The sequence below is a fragment of the Tamandua tetradactyla genome, chromosome 2 (genome assembly GCF_023851605.1).
Source record: "Tamandua tetradactyla isolate mTamTet1 chromosome 2, mTamTet1.pri, whole genome shotgun sequence".
Classification (NCBI taxonomy): Eukaryota; Metazoa; Chordata; class Mammalia; order Pilosa; family Myrmecophagidae; genus Tamandua; species Tamandua tetradactyla.
The window spans coordinates 13,671,492-13,684,036 of NC_135328.1; the positions used below are offsets into that span (position 1 = coordinate 13,671,492).

The 12,545-nt window shown below is 43.7% G+C and overlaps 1 pseudogene; it reads left to right on the forward strand.

Annotated features, from left to right (window-relative positions):
- Nucleotides 1–7,675: 7,675 nt before the first annotated feature.
- On the forward strand, nucleotides 7,676–8,969 carry LOC143655647 (26S proteasome regulatory subunit 4 pseudogene; annotated as a pseudogene).
- Nucleotides 8,970–12,545: the final 3,576 nt, after the last annotated feature.

Below are 12,545 nucleotides of genomic sequence, written 5' to 3' on the forward strand. Positions count from 1 at the left end.
AGTCCCTTAGTGCCCTGGTTCTTTCCTGAATCCATGGTAACCTTTCAGTTCTGTCCACCATCCAGAGTTCCATAGGGGCCTAGCTTGTGGGATCTCGGTCCTGGGATCAGGTGTGTGGTGGGCTCCAGGCCAGCCTCATTTCACATCAAGGAAGCAAGCAAATGTAGGATAAGCACCCAGGGTTTGCTGCCCATGACCAGTCTGTTTCAAAAATGAGGCATTTTCTTATATCTTCTGACACAGAGCCCTGGAGTCCCTCTGATGCCAAGAGTCACCCTGCCCCAGGGGGGCAGCTGCCCTAGGACAGGAGTGGGTCTCAAATGCCTATCTGAATGAAATTTAAATAAGTAAAATTCTTGTCTGTAAACTTATCCCTGCAAAGAATAGGCTAAGCCTACTTAAAATTAAGGCTAAGTGTCACCCCCCCGAGAACCTCTTTTGTTGCTCAGATATGGCCTCTCTCTCTCCCAGCCAACATGACAAGCAAACTCACTGCACTCCCCCTCTCTACGTGGAACATGACTCCCAGGGGTATAAACCTCCCTGGCAACGTGGGACAGAAATCCTAGAATGAGCTGGGACTCAGCATCAACGGATTGAGAAAACCTTCTCGACCAAAAGGGGGAAGAGAGAAATAAGACAAAATAAAGTGTCAATGGCTGAGAGATTTCAAACAGAGTTGAGAGGTTATCCTGGAGGCTATTCTTATGCATTATATAGATATCGCCTTTTTAGTTAAGGTGTACTGGAGAGGCTGGAGGGAACTGCCTGAAAATGTTGAGCTGTGTTCCAGTAGCCATGCTTCTTGAAGATGATTGTATAATGATATAGCTTCTGCAATGTGACTGTGTGATTGTGAAAACCTTGCGTCTCATGCTCCTTTTATCTATGGTATGGACAGATGAGTAAAACATATGGATTAAAAATAAATAAATAATAGGGGGAACAAATGTTAAAATAAGGGTTGGTAAGGGGAATAGAAAAAAGTAGGGGGAACAAAGGCTAAAATACACTGGGTAGATGGAAATACAAGCAGTCCAAGAGAGGGAGGGGTGAGAGGTATGGTATGTATGAGTTGGTTTCTTTTTATTTTTTATTTCTTTCTCTGAATTGATGTAAAAGTTCTGAGAAATGATCATGATGATGAATATACAACCATGTGATGATATTATGAGTTATTGATTATATACCAAGAATGGAATGATCATGTGGTAAGACTGTTCGTGTTTGTTTGTTGTTATGTTTTAAAAAATTTTTTTTTAATTAAAAAAAAAATTCTTGTCTGTAGCTCCCAATTCCAAATTTCTGGCTTTCTGCTATCTTTATTTTGTGGATCTTATATGCAGATCTAATTGAGAGCCCGAAGCTGACTCTGCATTTCAGCTGGATGTTTTAAACATTGACTCTAAAGTAAAGGGGGTGGGGGGCTGAACCGGTGAGAAGTCTGAGTGTCGGCAAACGGGCCCAGTTTGGAATTTGGACCCCGGGCGTTGGGTCCTTCCCTAGAGCTCGTTCACACGCGCAGCCAGGCGGGCAGAGTGCAGGAGGCCGGCGCTCAGTTCACGCCTGGTGTCTGTCCACAGACCCTTTGAAGGTCTAACAAAGGAATGGATGTTTTTAAGGGAAAAAAGTTTTAGTTTGAAACATCAGGGTGAGGGAAACCCACGGAGTATTTTAGAAGAACAAAACAAAACAACAAAAATCGCCTGCAGGATATACCTAATTCAAAGGAAATATATGAAGCAAGGTCGAAGGCTGCGGAGGAGCAGAAAGCAACGGACGGATGCTACCGCGGAAGGCAAGGAGAGGCCGGGAGGGGCCCGCGAGGCCAGGTGAGACGGTAAGCAGCACGGGAGAACTGCTGACCGCTGGGCCGTAGGTGAGCCCGCAGGGAAAGCCCTCATCGAAAGGCACAGACTGCGTTTTCCAAAGGAGAAGATAAAGAGGAATCACAAATGAAAGTGCGTGGACAAGTGCATCTTCTCACCCAGGTGGCAGCGCGTTTGCGCATCTCAGCAAGTCCTCGGGGCTGCCGCGTGTGCGCGCCGTAGTGGGGGAACTGGGGACACTTAACATCTCGCGGTGCCGTGTTCGAGCCCTCGAAGAGGATACGTGAGCCCATGGGGACGAGCAAAGCGGCCCCGCCCACGAAAGCACATTACAAAGGACCCCAGGTGCCGGGTGGCGTCGCAGGTGCCTTTCCCCAAAGCTCTGTGCGCTGCTTCCAGCAGGGCCCTAATCCTGAGGCCTCAGCCTCCCTGCTCTCAGCGGGTCCGTGTCCAAGAGCAAAAGCTTTTACGTTTTCATTTGAAGATTAAATTAAATTGTGTAGGATAATTAGAACCATTAATCAAATAGACTATGTTTTAATATAAATATTAAATGCTTGTAAGAAATTGGTGGCCGTCTGAATTGCATATGTGTCTGTGTGTGTATGCGTGTATGTGCATGTGTGTGAGTGTGAGTAAACTTTACAGACACAAAATCCTGGGCAGCCCCCAGCTGATGGTGCGGAGATAAGGACCTGCCTGCCTGGCCCCAGCTCCCCCCGGGGCCCCTCTCCCCACCCTGGTTGCTGGTGGGGTCTCTGTGTTCCAGGGAGGTGAGGGGAGGCCCCAGTGGGCTGCAGCACTCGGGTCCCTGGTGCAGGGACTCTCAGGGCCTGGTGCAGGGACTCAACCCCACCCCGGCTGAGCAGACACATCCCCTGCGCCCGCGCCACAAGGGACACACGGAGGGGCTGGCTGGGCAGCTGTACAGGGCGGACTGACAGCTGTCACTTCCCTGATTAATTAGGAGGGGAGGGCCCAGTCTGAATCACACAGAGGGCTGAACATTTTGGAGGTTGTAAGTATGGGTTTGGAATGCATATTGGGCACTTGGAAAAGGGACACTGTTTTCTCAGACTTTTCAAAAACTGGCTTGGCGGCGGCGCCGATAAAACCAATTTGCATTGCCCACGCGGACACGGTTTGCCAAGAAAGGACCTCGTTATTAGCGTTGCCCTAACTAGCGAGTGTCTGCGACCCGTGTTTTGTTTAGCCCTAATGAGTAGGGCCCTAAGGATTAGAGTTGCGGTCAAGAATCGGGGCTAAAAGCTGGGGCTTTGGGGTGAGAGATGCCCCCTCTACCTGACTTTCCCCCAGGGAGAATCACCTAAATGCTCCCAACCAATGTCCCCTCCTGCGACATGGGGCAGGCTTACCCTCAGGGCTGCCACAATGCGACCGGGCACTGGCACCCGGGGAGTGCTCTCCACTGTCCATCACTGTCACAGCAACCGCTCCTGCTTGCGTGGGGTTCCCCGGCGTGTGGAGCCGGCAATAATTCTCCTTGACCAGATTTCCTGAGCCTCCTTAGTCCCCTGGGCCAAACCTTCAGGTGAGGTTGGATTGTTACCTGGGCCCATAGCGTATGGTACCTCAGGGTCCAAATGAGACTGCCGCTCTGTTGGCAGTTTCCAGCTCGTTGCGCACACTTTCTGGCGCAACCTGGCAGCTGGGAAGTCTCCTCCTCCCTGTGTCTGAAGGCTGGCCAGTCAGTCTCACTGCATGAAATCCAAGACGTCCTCAGGACTGGTCTGCAGGCAGTCCGTGGCTGGCACCCCTTCCTCCTTCTTCAGAGCGCGCCACTCCAATCTGGATTTCCAGCACACCTCGCTGTTTCCCCTCCTGGGTACAGCTGCCTCTGCCTCGCTCTTATAAGGACCCTGGCGATGACATAACCCAGCACCGTCTCCTGCCTCAAGGTCCTGCACATCTTCCCTCTGCGAGGCCCCCTGGCTGTGTGAGTCCCGCTCACGGGCCCTGGGGCATTTCTGGGGGCCGTTCCCCAGCTAATCACCCCACACGCCTTTCCCCCTCTTGCAGGATGTGCCCACAAGGAGCAGCTCCCTGTGCACCGCACCCTCTTGCTGCAGATGAAGGAGTGGGCCTCTGGGTGGGCCTCCGGGAAGTCTGACACCCCTCCTCTGGCTCTGCCTTGGTCACTGGCGCACCCCAGGACTGCACGCAGCTCAAGCTCAGCGAGAATGTGACATACCCCTCGTTCAGCCTTCAGCAGCACCTCCTCCCTGCCTTCTGCTCTTCCAGGGCTGGGGTCCTGGGCTGGCGTTCTTGAACCAAGCTGCTCTCCATGCTACCCGGGTGTGTGGACTCGGGGCTGACCTGCGAGCGAGAGGTAGAGTGGGCGCCGGATGAAGGTTGGCTGAGTGGCATGGAATTGACAGGTTTGTCTGGGGCTTCCCCTGGCAGTGGGTCCTGGGCCGGGTGCTGGGGTCACCAGTGAGCTCCTACAGGGTGTGGGCCTTGGGGTGGGTGTTGGGGTCACCAGTGAGCTCCCTATTGGGTATGGGTCCTGGGGTGGGTGTTGGGGTCACCAGTGAGCTCCCTACTGGGTATGGGTCCTGGGCCGGGTGCTGGGGTCACTGGTGAGCTTCTATAGGTCCTAGGGTGGGTGCTGGGGGCACTATTGGGCTCCCGGTGGGTGTAGGTCCTGAGCTGGCTGCTGAGGAGGGGCTTGCTGATAAGTCATATGGGCTTGTGGACAGACAGAACAGTGTCTGTCCTGGCCATTCCAGCCCAGTGTGAAAGTGTTGAAGTTGTAGAACCTGGGGTGGAGGTGGGAGAGAATATAGAGAAGGCTCTTAGAGGAAAAGGCTTTGGTGGCCCTGGCAGGCCTGGCCTCTTCTCCCTTCCTTTCTCCTGTCCTCGGGGGCATGTGAGGGCCATTGGTCCTGCCTTTGTCCCAGTGGCTTGGGCAAGCCCCTACCCCTCAGCCTCCTGGCTGACCAACTGGCCCTGTGCACCTTCCTGTGTCTCAACAGAACTCTGCTCGCAGAAGCCGGGGTGGCAGCTCTACAGGTCAGACGCCAGCTCTGCAGCGAGCACATAACTGTTCTTCTGGTGGAGGAAGGGTTCTGAGAGGCCCCTGGGGAGCAGCCCGGCCCACGTCCCCAGCCTCAGGCTCACAGGAGCACAGCTCTTGGCTCGGACCTTCTCCCTTGAGCGTGGTTCTCATCCCCCAGAACTCTTCTGCATTTGGGTCAGTGGCCCCATCTCAAGCTCCCATTCGTCCAGAATGAAACCATGTCCCATTGTAACTGTTGTCCCTATTGACCTTCCCCAGTAGACTTGAGACCCCTAAAGGAAGGAACATATCCTTCTCGTATCTGCGCTGCCTGGCCTTGCCAGAACCAGGCATGGAGCTGGAGCTCAGACAGCCTGTACTGAGTGGGGGAATGAGGGTGCCACGAGCTGGTGTCTGCACAATATGGCGGTTCTAGCATCTTAGAGAACGGCACGTCTGTCCATAGCTAAGACCTTTGAGCTCTGTCCCCCAGAAGCAGGTAAAATCCCCACCCCATGGTCTTATCAACAAAGACAGAACCTTCTGTGAGATATAGATAATGATATTGCCATACATTGATCTAAAATAATGATATTTAATGCACTCAAATCAAAACACAAAACTGAGAATTTGGCGAGAAGATGGGAAGCCATAAAAAACTTGAATGGAAACACAGTAGTGGAAAATAATACATCTAAAAACTTGATGGGCCAGGTGCACAGGTGGTTCAGTGGTAGAATGCTCGCCTCTCATGTGGGAAACCCAGTTTCGATTCCTGAAACATGCACCCCCCCACCTCAAAAAAAAAAACAAACTTTATGGATGGGTTTCACAGTACAGCATTCCACAGAAGAGAAGATCAATGAATTAGAATATGGGTCTAAAGAATATTCAGGCTGCATGAATGGAAAAAGATGGAAACTCTACTAAAGCCCACAAGAGTCCTCTGGTGATATGAGTTGACACACATAATCCATGTAACCCAGGTAATTGGAGTCCAAAAAGGGGAGGAGCCTCAGAATAAGGCAGAAGCAATATTTGAAGATAATTTTTTCAAAACTGAAGGTAGACAAGAAATCATAGATTCAGGAAATGTTATAACCCCAAATAGAATAAATACAAAGGATACTATGTCTTGGAAAATTGTAGTAAATATAGTGAAATCCAAAGACAAGGAAAAAATTCATAATCCGCTCAAGAAAAAGACTTATTTTCAAAGAAAAGCAAACATTATACCAATAACTTATTTCTCAATGGAAATGGTGAAAGACAGATAAGACACAATGATAACTTCAAAGTACTGGAAGAAAATATCTGCTACTCTATAATTTTCTACCCAGTTAAAGTTTTGTAAGTTTCTTGCCTTGTCCAAAAAGTGGTCTGAATCTATACCACATTTCAAAAGTCAAAAGGATGAATGCCTACTCTCTAGGGCAACAACTGAAAGAATGGTAAAAGAGTGTATAAGTAATTTGATTACCTAAAGGGAAAATGGAACAATAGAAAATGCAACTAAAAGAAGGCAAGAAGGAAAATGAAAAGAAACCAGAATAGATTAAGCAGAGAAAAAACAAATAGTAAGATGGGAGATTTAAAGCCCGATATATAGCAATAAAGGTTTATCAGTAAGTCTGGTCAGGAAAACACAACCCACACTGGTTATTTCAAACAAAGAGAAGTTAATACAGGGACTTAGTCACACATATGTTGGAGGATTGAAAGAGCAAAAGTAATCAGTGAGAGAATCCTGAGATGGTGCCTGCAGGAGGATAGCACCACTGCCAGGTCTGGAGTAACAGATCGGAGGAAGTCTGGCTGAGTGCTGAGGGACTTCTGAGGGGATGTGGCAAGGATGCATGAAGAAACTCGTAGCAAGACCCAACACTGCTGCTGGGGGCAACGCTGAAGGGAATGGGGTGGTGGTGAGGGACAAAGCAGGCAGTCCCCACACCCCAAGTGCTGCCTTCCCATATCGCTCTGGTGTTTTACATTGACAGACCCCAACAAAAAGATTCCTAGGTAGGAAGAATGGGAAAGGTGGTTTGCAGATTCCCATCCTAGTACCACAGAGAAAAATATAGAAAAATAAAACAATAGAAGAATAATAAGCATATAATTAAATGCATATCAAAAAGTAATCCAAATATAAGTAAAAACTTTTCAGACTAGATAAAAGAACAAAATCGAATTCTATGTTGCTAAGAAGAGATATACCTAAATATAAAGATATGAAAAGGCTGAAAGCAAAATGATTGAAAAATAGATATCATGCAACTCTAATGATAAGAAAGCTATTGCAGCTGCACTGATCAGATAAAGTAATTTTAAGTAAAGAAGCATTGGTATATGTTAAGAGGGATATTATGTAGTGAGAAAAGATATTACATATTATATCAAGGAAGATATAATCATTCTAAACTTGCATATATGTACTAAAATGTCTTCAAAAACATAAAAATTGATAAAACTAAAATGAAAAAATAAATCCATGCTCATAGTGAGAAATTTGAACACAGCCCTCTTAGTAACTAGTATAGAACATCAGGCACGAAAAAAATCAATGAGGAAATAGATGCTTTAAAATACACAGTTAATAAATACTACATTATAAAATATATAGAACTGCACTCAACCACTGCAAAATACATGTCATTTTCAGGTTTATCTGCATCATTTACCAAAATTGACTATAAGCTGGGCTACAAGTCATGGTTCAACAAAATTCTAAATTTTGGAATAAGACAGAATATATTCTTTGACCATAATGGAATTACACTAGAAAACTATAATAAAAAGATAACTAGAGGGGTTGAGCAACCAAAGCAAGATGAGTCCAAGTCAGAGTGGTGGTCATGGTTCTGAAGGTAGCAAAAAGGATGAAAAAGAAAAGAAAAAGAAATATGAATCCCCTGTACCAACTAAAGTCGGGTAGAAGGAAAAGACAAAGGGGCTAGATGCTACCAGCAAACCGCCACTGGTGACACCTCACTCTAAGTGCTAGTTAAAATTATTAAAGTTAGAATTAAAGACTATCTTCTCATGGAAGGATTCACTAGAAACCAGGAACAAATGAAACCATTAGAAGAAAATCAAGATGAGAAAAGGTCAAAGATTGATGATCTGAAGGAACCCAGTGTCAGTAGGAGTCTTGGAAGAGATCACTGATGACAATCATACCATCATGTCTACATCAGCAGGTTTGGAACACTGTATCAGCATTTTCTCATTTATGGACAAGGATCTCCTGGAAAGAGTTTCTCTGCCCTGCTCAGCCACATGGTGCATGCTATGACAGTGGTCCTGATGGATGACATTAATCCCCTGGTCATGGTGATGAAGATGGAAAATCCTCCCTAGGAGACCTATACTGATATTGGCAGTTTGACAACCAAATCCAGGAAGTTAAAGCATCTGAGGATCTTCCTCTTACACATCCCAAATATTATGAAGAGATGGGTATAAAGCCCACTAAGAAGATCATTCTCTATGGTTCACCTGGCACAGGTAAAACATTGTTAGCTCAAGCAGTAGCAAACCAAACCCTGGCTACTTTCTTAAGAGTGCTTGTCTCTGAACTTATCTTATTCAGAAGTACCTAGGAGATAGACCCAAAGTTGTGCAGGAATTTTTTGAGTTGCTGAAGAACATGTACCATCCATTGTGTTTATTGATGAAATTGATACTATTGAGACAAAAGGATATAACTCAAATTCCAGTGGTAGGAGAGAATTCAGCAAACAATATTGAAACTACTGAATCAGTTGGATGGATTTGATTCAAGTGGCACTGAGAAAGTTATCATGGCCACAAACCAAATAAAAATTTTGGATCCAGCACTTATCAGAGGAGGCTATATGGACAGGAAGATTGATGAGAAGACCAAAAAGTGCACCTTCTAGATTCACACGAGCAAGATTTTGTTGGCCTATGATGTAACCTTAGATAATTTGTTCACGACTAAAGATGACCTCTCTGGTACTGACATCAAGATAATCTGTACTGGTCTGATGATGGCCTTGAGAGAACATAGAGTGACAATAACAAATGAAGAGTTCAAAAAATCTAAAGAAAATATTATCTATAAAAAACAAGAAGTTACCCCCAAGAGGCTATATTGTTAAATGAACCACAAGAAAATGGTTGGACATTTTCCCAACCCCTCAGAGGATGGCATTAGGGAATTGTCCAGGGGAGTCCATATTCCAGATGATTTTCATTAACGAGACATTCTGTGTTTATCTTTTTGACTCTGATGTGTAGGACATTCCTTAGGCTGCATTGGTCTGTTGTTTGTTATGCAGCATTGTTTCCCAGTAAAGCATACTCTTTCAGAAATAAACGCCTAAAAATGATAACTAGCAAATCTGCAAATATTTCTAAATTCATCAAAATACTTCTTAAAAAACTCCTAGGTAAAAGATGTGAAAATGGAAATTGAAAAATATTTTGAACTGAATATGAATGATAATATGACACATTTATTGTTCTGGGATACAGCTAAAGCTGTGACTAGAGGAAAATTTATAGTCTTAGAATGCACTTTGAGAAAAGAAAAAAAGCTGGAAATCAATTATTTAGTTGTCTTTTTCAAGAAGCCTAGGAAGTACCTTCAGTGAAACCCAAAGGAAAAAGAAGAAAGGAAATAATGACAATAGAAATCACTGAAAAACTTATATACAATAGCATGGATCAACAAAGTTAAATGTTGATTCTTTGAAAAGACTGTTACACTTGATAAACATCTGCCTAGAATGAGCAAGAAGAAACAGAGGGAGAGGTGGCATAAATTTCCAACATCAGAAAGGAAACAGGAGCATCATCACAGATCCTACAGACTTCAAAAAGAACATGAGGGAATATTATAAGCTAATTAATGCCAATAAATTTGAAAATTTAGATGAAATGTAAAAATTCTTAAAACATACAACTTACTAAAAGATATCAAAGAAACAGCAAAACCCAAATTTAATATAACTAGTAAAGAAATTGAATTCTTAATTTAAGAACTTCCAAAAAAGGGAGTGCAAGGGTAATCCAGCGGTAGAATTCTTGCCTGCTGTTGGGAGACCCAGGTTCGATTCCCAGCCCGTGCACTTCCCCACCCCCCCCCAAAAAATCAACAAATGGTGCTGCGAACATGGAAAAATAATGAAATGTGACTCCCACCATACAGCATACAAAGAAAAAAAACTTCCAAAAAGAAAACTCGAGACCTGTGGCTTGATTAGTTAACCCTTCCAAATATTCTTGGAAGGCTAATGCTAATCATATACAAGCTCTTCTAGAGAATAGAAAAGTGAGAAGATACTCAACTTCATTTATAAGGTCCAAATAACCTTGATACACAAGTCTGATAAGGGCATTATATCAAAGGAAAAATAGAAGTTCAATCCCTCTAATGGACAAAGATGCAAAAATTCTAAGCAAAATATTAACAACTTTAATTTGGTGAAATAAAGTAAGGATAACAGATCTCTAACCAGGAGAGTATTACAAAAGCGCAAAAAGGTTCAGCATTCAAAAATCAAGAAGTGAGATTCATTGCATTTATAGAGTAAAGGAGAAAAACATCTAGAAATAGAAGGGGATTTCTTTAATTAGAAAAGAGGATTTATAAATAACCAAAGCAAACAACAGTAAATATGATGAAAACCTGCAGCAAATATCTCATTTAGTGGTGAATAATAAAATTTCCCCCTGAAATTCCATCTGTGACTCTGTCATTCCATCTTGTTCTGGAGACCCTAGAGGTGTGTAAGTGCCAAACACCAGCATAAGAAAAGAAGGAATAAATCTAGTTATTCCCAGACTATATGATGGTATACATACAAAAGTCAGAAATTTAGACAGTTAACTATGAGAGTGAATAAGTGAATTTGGTAAGTCACTGAATATAGCATCAAGGTGAAAATCTTTGTACCGTTAACAGACATTTTTAAAATACAAAATTTAAAAGGTACCAATCATAAATAGTATCAAAATACACCAAGCTTTCTAAGATTAAATCTTAGGTGTTGTGGTAGTTCAGAGCTGTTATATACTCCAGAAAAAGCCTTTTTTGGGGGGGATGAAGCAAGGGCCAGGAATGAAACCTTTGTCTCCTGCATGACAGGGGTGCATTCTACTTCTGAACCACCCATGCACCCAGGCCATGTTCTTTTAATCCATTCTTCTGGAGGCAGACCTATTGTGGGTGAGACCTTTTGATTAGATTATTTCAATTGAGATGTGACCCTGTCCATTCAATGTGGGTCTTAACCCTTTACTGGAGTCCTTTATGAAAGGATAAAAGGCAGAAACCCTGCGAGATCTTGGACAGAGCTTAGAGAAAAACACCCCGGAGATGCTGAGAGGACACACAGATGCTCGGAGAGAACACCACTGGAATCAGAAGCTCAAAGCAGTGGAACTCAGGCACGGAGGACTAGCAAATGCCCGCCATGTTCCTTCTTATGTGATATAGGAGCCCCAGATGTCCGGAGCCTCTCTTCAGAGAAGGTATCTTCCTCTTGATGGCCTAATTTGGACACTTTCATGGCCATAGAACTGTAAATTTGCAAAGTAATAAATCCCCTTTTTAAAAGCCAACCCATTTTTGTTATATTGCATTCCAACAGTTTTAGCAAACTGCAACAACTATCAGAAAAAGTAACCCCACGAACGTTATTGAGAGAAATCAAATAAATAGAAGCATATATTGTGTTCATGAATGGCACACTTATTTATATAAAGATGTCAGTTCACTTCCAATTTGATCTAACTTGAATGGGCTTGAAGTAAAATCCCGGCATACATTTCTATGGAATTTTACATGCCAATTCTAAAATTAATTTGGAAATGATAAGTGCCAAAATAGCTGAGACAATCTTGCAGAGAAAGAAACAAAATATTGACTTACTCTACTTTATACCAAGACTTATTATAAAGCTATAGTAGGTGAGACTGTCTGATACTTGTTCAAGAATAGGCAGTGGGCAAACAGAGTACAGAAACAGCCCCACATATACGTCATCATTTAATACATGACATGGTGATTCTGAAGCACAGTGGGGAAAGGAAGTAAATGGTGTTAGATTAATTGGTTATACGTATGGAAGAAGGAAAAGAGAAAGGAACTTGGACTCTAAATCATACTACATCCAAGCATCAGTTTCTGATGGTTTGTGGAGGTTGGTGTGAAAACTAAATGATCTGCCGGAAGACAATGTAGACCATTTTCGTGATCTTGGCAATGGATAAATGTTCTTAGGCAGGGCACGGGAAGCACTCCCACAAAGCAAAAGACTGATAAATTGGGGTACCTTGAAACATAAATCTTGTGCTCATTAAAATAAATCACTGAGAATGCAAACACAAACTACGAAGTGGAAGATATTTATATACCTGTAACTGGCAAAAGAATTATAAAGACCTCTGGCAAATCTATAAGAAGACTCCCATTCCAAAAGAAGAATGGTTAAGGGACTTGAACAGAGGTTTCAGAAAAGAGGGTATTTCTAAGGCTAATAAACATGTGAAAATGTGCTCAACCTCATTAGAAATCAGGGAGATACAACTTAAAGCCATAATTGCATACTACTCTCCACCTGTCAAAATGGCCAAACTTAAAAATCAGCAGTACCAGGTGCTGGTGAGGATGTGTCGGGAATACAAATTGTTGCCCTTTGACTTTGTCTAGTAAAGTGAAAATGTGCAAG